We start from the raw sequence: 8,472 nt of genomic DNA, 5'->3' as shown, positions 1-8,472 counted from the left end.
GGACTTGAAGAGGGCAGACTAATTTATTCTATAAAATTAGATCTTATCTTATCTAGATATTATTTAGATTTGATCTCATCTAGATATTATTTCATCTAGATCTTATCTTATCTTATCTTATCTAGATTTGATTTGATTTTACTTATGGGCTTGGATTTAAAACATATTTGTAAGCTTTGGGGCTGAAAAAACTATATAACAGCACCAAGGTTCTAGTTTAGCTCTCTCTCTCTCCTCTCTCTCCTCTATTTTTCGTTTTTAGTTTTAGTCTCTCTTCTCTTTCTTTTTTATTTTCATTTTTTTACAATTCCAGTTCAGACTTTTAGTTTTATCAATAAAATTTCGTTCTCTATTTGATTAATGGAAGGCTAAGTCCGCAGCGTTGTTTTCTCTTGAGGATCAAGCACAGCTCTCTTTGAGGTTCTATTATTACTGTTAAATTCTGTTCAATTTTTCCTCTTCACTAATTACTCTGAATTTGTTGCTATTATTTCATGCATGCTTAGTACTTGATTAATTGTCTCTGCGCTTAATTTACGTTCATGCTTAATGATCGTTTATGAGTAATTGGTGTGTGTGATGCTTAATCACATAATGAATGCTTTATGTTAAATTTCGCTTAGTAATTTAATTTAGGGTTTGATTAAGTGATTGAATTGATAAAGGATAAATTCTCGTAACCTAGGATAAGAGACTTGCTTGTGAATCAAGGGGAAGCAACGTATTTTAATTATGATAATTTCTAATTCAATTTTACTCGCTGTTTAATTTACAAAAGCAAACAACCCCCTCCCCCCAATTTGTTACTATTTCCTACTATCTGTTATGAACATTTGGTGTATCATTGCTCATTGGGAAATGACCTAGGATCACTTCCTAGTTACTACATTTTAATATTAATTTGATTCGGGTACGGTCTCGATCACTTCCCCAAAGACACCCCTCATGGGTTACCTCCTTTGAGAGGGATAGAGCACCAAATTTATCTCATTTTAGGAGCTTCCTTACCAAATAAGGCAACATATAGAAAAATATGGAAGAGAGAAAAGAGATCCAAAGGCAAGTGGAGAGCTTGATAGGAAAAGGATGGGTGAGAGAAATCTTGAGCCTATGTGCTATGTTTGTCATTCTGGTAAATCAAAATATATTTCAACTTCTAAAGTATGTGATAGGTAAGAATTTGAAATCTTGGGAGGAATGCCTACCCCATGCTGAATTTCCTTATAATAGGATAGTAAACTCTCCTACTTATTCTCTTTTTGAGGTAGTTTACGGTTCTAGTCTATTGTCACCTCTTAATTTGTTACCTTTGCCTAAAAATTTTGCTACGATGAATATGGATTGGTTTCTAAAGCCAATTTTGTTAAGAGTTTGCATGAGAAGGGGAAAACACAAATTGAGAAAAAGATTGAACAATATGATAGATATTCCAATAAGGGGAGAAAGAAAATAGTTATCAAACCGGGTGATTGGGTTTGGACTCACTTGAGGAAGAATACATTTACTTCCAAAAGGAAATCTAAACTTCAAGAAAATGGAGATGGTCCTTTCCAAGTTTTAAAGCGCATCAACTATAATGCATATAAAATTGCTTTACCACTAGACTATGGTGTGAGCAACACTTTTAATGTTACTGACTTGACTCTTTATGATGTAGGTACCTTTGACATCAATTCAAGGGTGAATTCTTCCTAAGAAGGAGGGTATGATAGAGGACTATCCAAGGAGGAAGAGTTTGACTTAGGTTGGGTCAACATGGATGAACCAATAACTTGAGCAGGGAGTAAGAGATTTCAAGAAGAGGTTGGCAAGAGACTAAATTTTCTTATGGAGGAAAGAGAAGAAGAAGAGAAGCTCATTTATTTTAGCCAACTTTTACAATAAGATTTATTTTTATTTTTAATTATATTTTTGGGCCTATTTTTGGACTTGTAATGGGCTGTTACCTTTTTTATTGTTATCTGTAAGTTTTATTGTTATCTTTTAGTCTTTTAATTATTAGATTAGATATTGGACCTTGGGTCTAATTTAGAATTATTAGTAGGAGTTATAAATAGACTCCTTAAACACTTTGTTGACAGTTTTGATGAAATTTTCATATTAGCCACGGTTAAGAAAGTGTGTCTCTTGGTTCTTGTGTGAAACCTTAGGTTCTTATCAAATAATTCTATTCTTTGTGGCAAATCATCCTTAACTTATCAATCTTCTAAGATTGTGGCATTGTTCTTTTCATCTTCTTCTCTAATTCCGCTTTATCCTTTTATTTTCCCCAATTTTATAAAGTCTCAACTTGATTTTCCAATCTGTTGATGCTAAAATTTGGATCCGCAAATCAGGGTTCCATCAAAATTCCTTGATTGAATATGAATTACAAGGCAGAAATAAATAATGAAAACTGTACACTAATATAGGAAACTAAAATGCAAAGGAATGAAGCCATTTCCCTAGTCTAAAAAAATTTAAAAACAAAAGGAATTTTATATAGAAATAATCCCTTTAAGGAAGGTAAATAAAAAAAATTGCACTTGGTCCAAATCCAACTTATAGAACCTAGGGAAACAAAATCTGCCAAATGCCAATTACAATATATTCTTATTCTCTAAAACAATATCAAACATATATATACAGAACTCAAAAATACTAAACATTTTGTAAAGTGACATCAAGCTTAAGACAACATACGAATCATGTAAATTTTGTCAGCATGCAAGAAAATAACTTCATTTGAAAAACAAGAAAATTTTCAAACCAAAATATTTTTTCCATTTGATGAAGAACATATCATCTTCAACATGTTGGTTTCCAAGTTCCATATGAGGATCAACATTAAAGAGCTTTCTGCCAACACTTCCAAAGCTGGCAAGGACCTACTTAAAGTGAGATAACATCCACCAAAACTTATCAAAACAGAGGGGAATGGGGAGTATAGCTAAGTAGACCATGACATCTCAAAAAACTAAATCAGCTTTTTTCTTTCTTTCAAGTATTGCTATTTTCCTAGTGCTTTTTTTTTCAAAACTATATACATATCACAAGGAAACATATTTATGTCTACTCCTTCATCCTACCAAAAGGAATACATGATAATTAAACATTTTCCTCCTTTTATAAATTCACGGGCCACTACATTTTCCTTCTTCATGTTTAATTGTTCCCTAATAAATCCCCAAGCTAGATGCAAATATAGATTATAGTGTCCACATATACAAGCCCAAGCACAAAAGAAACTTCAAAGCTAAAAAAGCAAGCTCACCCAAATTATTCCTTTTACCTATTTCTTAAATCTCATTCCCAATCTCTCTGTTTTGAGTGCCTCCACCAAATTTCTCATCCAATTCATCCTCAAACTCTAAATTTCTTTGTAAAGCCTGCAAGTAATTAACATATGAAACATTGAAAAACACAAAATCTAAGTATTTTCATCCTAAATACAAGATTGACAACTTATGCACAATTACCATTTATTAAATAGCTTAAAGAAAACTCTTAACTATTAGTATTAGTTATTTACTTTGTGATCATCAGAGAGTGGGACGACTACTTTGTTGTGGCAAAGCACGGCGCGCGAGTCATTACAATTTGCAAACCTTTTCCTCATTGATTTCCATTCCTAATTCTCCTTCGCTTTGTGAACCTCTTCCTTCACTATCTCGTGTAACCTCTCCTTGCACCCTATTGCAAATAAAATTATAAAAACGAACAAGTATTTTTAAATTTATAATTTAGCATTTCCATGTGAGCAACCATGGCTGTCGAAAACAGCGAAGAGATGAAACCCTAATTTTTTTTATCATGAGATAAATTTTCTTAGCAAAATGACGGACAGACAGAAACGGTGTCTTCCATGTCCCTTCTGCTTCCACAAACGGACATTACCCCATACCTCGAAACTCCTCGACAATTGATGGACTTTTGGACTCCAACGCTGGACTCTTTGAAGAATAATTTGGAACAACCTTAACTACCTTCAATTTGGAACGATGAGCCATGTTATTGCACTCCCTTGTTGGAGAAGTGCGACTATTCAGCTTCTGGCTGTTTTCCAATGATAGGACTGACATGTGCAAAAGGGACGGGAGGTGGGTTTGATGGGAGAAGAAGTCTCACATCAGGTTGAGGAATAAATGGTTTATAAGGAGAAGGATGAGCGTTAGGTTTGAGGAGACTAATTTCAAAGACCGTTTTCAAGAAAACTATCTTTGAACACTCACTTTAAGATGGTTTTTATTAAATCGTTGTCGTACATCTATTATTTACAAAATTGCCACCACCTGACATTCTAAGACGGTTTAAAATGTCAATCATAAAAAACTATTTTTTTAGTAGTGGAAATGTATAACATTAAATAAATCATGAAATATATTACTTATAAAAAAATGTTTATACTAGTACATGAAACCCTCAGTTACTCACTTAGTCCTTGCATTTGGTACAACTTCTCCACGCTTACCATGCTTGCAATCTTCTCAGAAAATTATTTTTGCATTGTTGCCTACATCATTACAAAAATTAAATAATTACTTAGAAAATTAACAGAAAAGTTCATTGTGTGTTCTAAAAGAAATACACAAAATTACTTGAAGCAAATATGAAACCCCCTGAATATCAAACAAAAAAAGACCTTTAAGAATTGGCTAGACATTGTTGTTGTTTTTCTAAAACAAATTATCCTCTAAATGTATTATATAGAATTATAAGGGAGGCTACAAAACCATTACCCCAAATCCATTCAGTACATACGTAAGGAGTAAGGACCATGCAGAGATGAACAAAGAGATCACACTACTGGAAAAAAGAAGGTCTTCTATGATGCTGGTTTTACGACGGTTTTCCAAAAACCGATGTCGTAAGTTAAATGGTGACATTTTTGTAAATAATTGTAACTTTTTAAAGATGTTTTTCTCAAAAAAATCTTTGAAAATACTTTACGACATCGGTCCTTCGAGAACCGATGTTGAAAACAAGATTTTAAAGACGGTTTTTAAAAACTGTCTTCGAAAAGATGTGTTTTTGCATCTCTCACGCTAGCGTGACATGTTTTAATTATATCATTCTATCTCATCGGGATTCATACCAACACACCAATCCTTTTCTCCCTTTCTCTATTTTTTCTCATTGAGTCTATGGAGTTCAAAATAGTATTCTCTCTCTCTCCCTTTCTCTCTAGCCTATCTCCTCGAGCTTGGGGCTCTCCAGCTTTGCGGATTTCTCCATTCCAGTGGCAGACCTGGAGGCCATGAAGCTTCGTTCCTCATCGGATAATCCTTCGCGGAGGCTGAATCACAACGACGGTAGGGAGTTTATTGACAAGATGAGTGAGAAGCAAAAAAAGGAAATTGGAGTATTGGAGAGTGATGATTGAGCTAGGATTTTGGATGAATGTGTTGTTTTTGCTGAGAGTGGTGGCGGAGGAGGAGGAGGTTGTAGTATTAAGGGTTTTTGGCCTCTAATGTTGACATCGTTGCCGTTGGGGGTTAAGGTTTGGGTGGTGGACAATATCACATGGGATTCGTTGTTGGATTTAGGGCCAAAAAGGGAAGGAGGGAAGGAGAACTACATGGAGTTCAGTGCTTCTGATGATGGTGGTGGTGATGAGCGAGAAGAGAGGGGGCCATTGTTAAAGCTATATGTTTTTGAGATTATTCTAGTTTGTCATTCTTTCTTTTGCAGTCTTCATTATATTCACCGGTTAGATACCCTTCTCTCTTTCTCTCTCTTTTTGCAAGTGGGCTTTACATTTGATTTCATTTATTTTAGGACAATAAGGGAAATGCAACAGGAGGAAAATCAATTGGAGACAAAGAACCTACAAAGGCAAGGCAAAACCTACTGACAAAGTGGCTGAGAAAGAGAATGAAGTTAGTGTCGTTTGATCTCACTTTGCATTGTTTCTACTGACAAAGAACCTATTCATTTTGCATTGTAATTAACTCATGTTTTTGTTGTATGATCTCACTATGCAAAATCATCGTGTTGTTCTTATAACAAATGTCAAACCATGTCTGAAGGACTGGTATTGATGCTCATTCTTGTTGCATGTGTTAAATTGTTTTGTTGTGTGTAGCTTTTGATGGTCAAGCAATCTTAAGGGACATATTTATTTGGCTCCCCGCTCCCCTTTACTGGTCTTATGTGCTTCGAATGAAGGTCTAACCATTATGGAGCCCTTGCTCCTTCCAAAAGGAGCAAAATTGGTGAACATATTTCTTTTTCTGGGTAAATTGTTAAAAATCTTTTAGATGAGGCAGTCAATAATGTATTTCATGGTGGTAGATTTTGTTTTTTTAATGAATAAGATGGCCAGTTTTAGAAAAAAAAATTGTTTTCTTTAACGCTTAGTTGGTTAGCAGGTGGGTTAGTGGGTCACATTTTAAATGACCCCAAAAAAATGCCTAGTCCCTATCTATGTTGGTTCTATGTTAAACTAGCCAACCCTTGTTGAACAATCGCTATTTTTTCCCGTTTGATTTGTCATTGCCCTTAACTGAAGCAATTTATTCAATTGTTTCAAACTATTAGCAAAGTAGGAAAGTAGAGACAAATTAAGTTTGGGAACCCGTTTAGTTATATATATATTGTGTGTTACATGGTATTTGGGTAAACACGAAGAATAACTGAATACTATCATTTTTTGGTTGGTAGGTCAACTCCATCATTTGGGTCAAACACATATTAAGTCAGATTAAATTTTATAGGAGAGTTGCCAAATTGGATGGTTGAGCCTAATTAAGTTTATCCGGTCAGATTGTTAAATTGCGTTAAATCAAGTTGACTTAATTTTATTTGTACTAAAATTTAATGGCCTAACTTGGTTCGTTACTGAGTTAGTAAGTCAAATTGATCCTAATTTTAAAAAATAATTTTGAACATGTTTAATATATAAACTTCTAAGATACACACAAAAGAAAATATTAAAAATAAAATGATTAAGAGTTAGGCCAAATATGTTCGATTTCTTTTTCGGACCATTATTTGAAGAGTCCGAGTTGGTTCAAGTTACAGGCTGTTAGGGTCAAACCATAGTGTAGAAATTAAATTGCTAGGTACTAGGCTGTTAGGGTCAAACCACAATGGTTGGTATATATTATTGTGGATATAAATGTTTGAAGTACCATAATTAAAATATAAGGGTTGAAAAAAATAACGGAAGGGAAGAATCCCTTTATACACACGATTTCCATTTTGTTCCTCCTAATTTAACACTTTTTTGACACATTTTTTTTGTTCAATTTTTAAAAAACACAAAAAATTTGTTATTCTTGCATTTTATGTTTTTTTCTTGTTGATTTTATAGTTTTTAATAAATTTTAATTAACAACAATATATTTAAAAAGTTGATTTTCTCTCATGTCAGACAATACTAATTTTCATTTGACTCGTTTGTAGAATTACTCCAAAGAAGAAATCTAGCTAGTGTGAATGTATGAATACATGGTTTTGATGATGCCAAAGAATAATCAAACAAGGTTGTTTTCAAGATTACTTCAACAAACATTCAAAGGTAAAACATTGTTTCAAGATTAATACAAGGTTGCTTCAACAAACAAGCATTTCTTCAAGATTAATTCAAGATCAAGCTTTTGCCTCAAAACAAAGTGTTTCCAAAAGATCAAGGCTCTGGTAATCGATTACCAGGCAGTGTAATTGATTACCAGAAGACAATTTTGAAAAATTAGCTTTTAGAAGGGTTTTGAAATTTGAATTTAAAAGTTGTAATCAATTATCATTTATGTGTAATCGATTACCAGCAATGGAACTCTTTGAAATTCAATTTGAAAAGTCATGACCCTTCAAAATATAACTGTGTAATCGATTACAGTGAAGAATTTCAGAAAAAGCTTTTTGAAAAGACACATCTCTTCAAACCATTTAGAAAAGGCACGAATGGCCTATATATATATGTGTGTGTCTAACTTCGAAAAGCAAGAGAGAGATATTCTAAGAGAACTTAATTGCCAAATGTTCTCTCAACGACTGGGAAAACACTTGCAAATCTATTGAGAATTCATCCATGGACTTCAAATTGTATTATCATCTCTAAAAGATAGAAATTCCTCTAGGAACTTCAATTTGTATCATTCACTCTAAAGGAGAGAAATCTTTCTGTTCATCTCAGAAAGTCAGTTGTAATCAAGAGACTGGTTGTCTCTTGGATTGTGATAATTGTAATCAAGAGACGGGTTGTCTCTTAGAGAATCTTTGAACACAAGGGTGAGGGATCTCAAGGTGTGTTCAAAGTCTGTAAAGGATTTACAGAGATAGTGGAAAATCTCAAGTGGGTTGCTTGAGGACTGGACGTAGACACGGGAAGTGGTCGAACTAGTATAAATCGAGTTTGCATTTCTCTCTTCCCTTATCTCATTTATGTTATTGCAATCAATTTTGTCTTGCATGTTTAAACAACATTATTAAATTGATAGCTGCTTCTTCTCCTGCATTCCGAGCCTATCATTTAAAAGGGGGGTTAAAAGG

This window comes from Glycine max, chromosome 7 (genome assembly GCF_000004515.6).
Source record: "Glycine max cultivar Williams 82 chromosome 7, Glycine_max_v4.0, whole genome shotgun sequence".
NCBI classification, from domain to species: domain Eukaryota; kingdom Viridiplantae; phylum Streptophyta; class Magnoliopsida; order Fabales; family Fabaceae; genus Glycine; species Glycine max.
Note: the sequence above shows the minus strand (reverse complement) of the source record.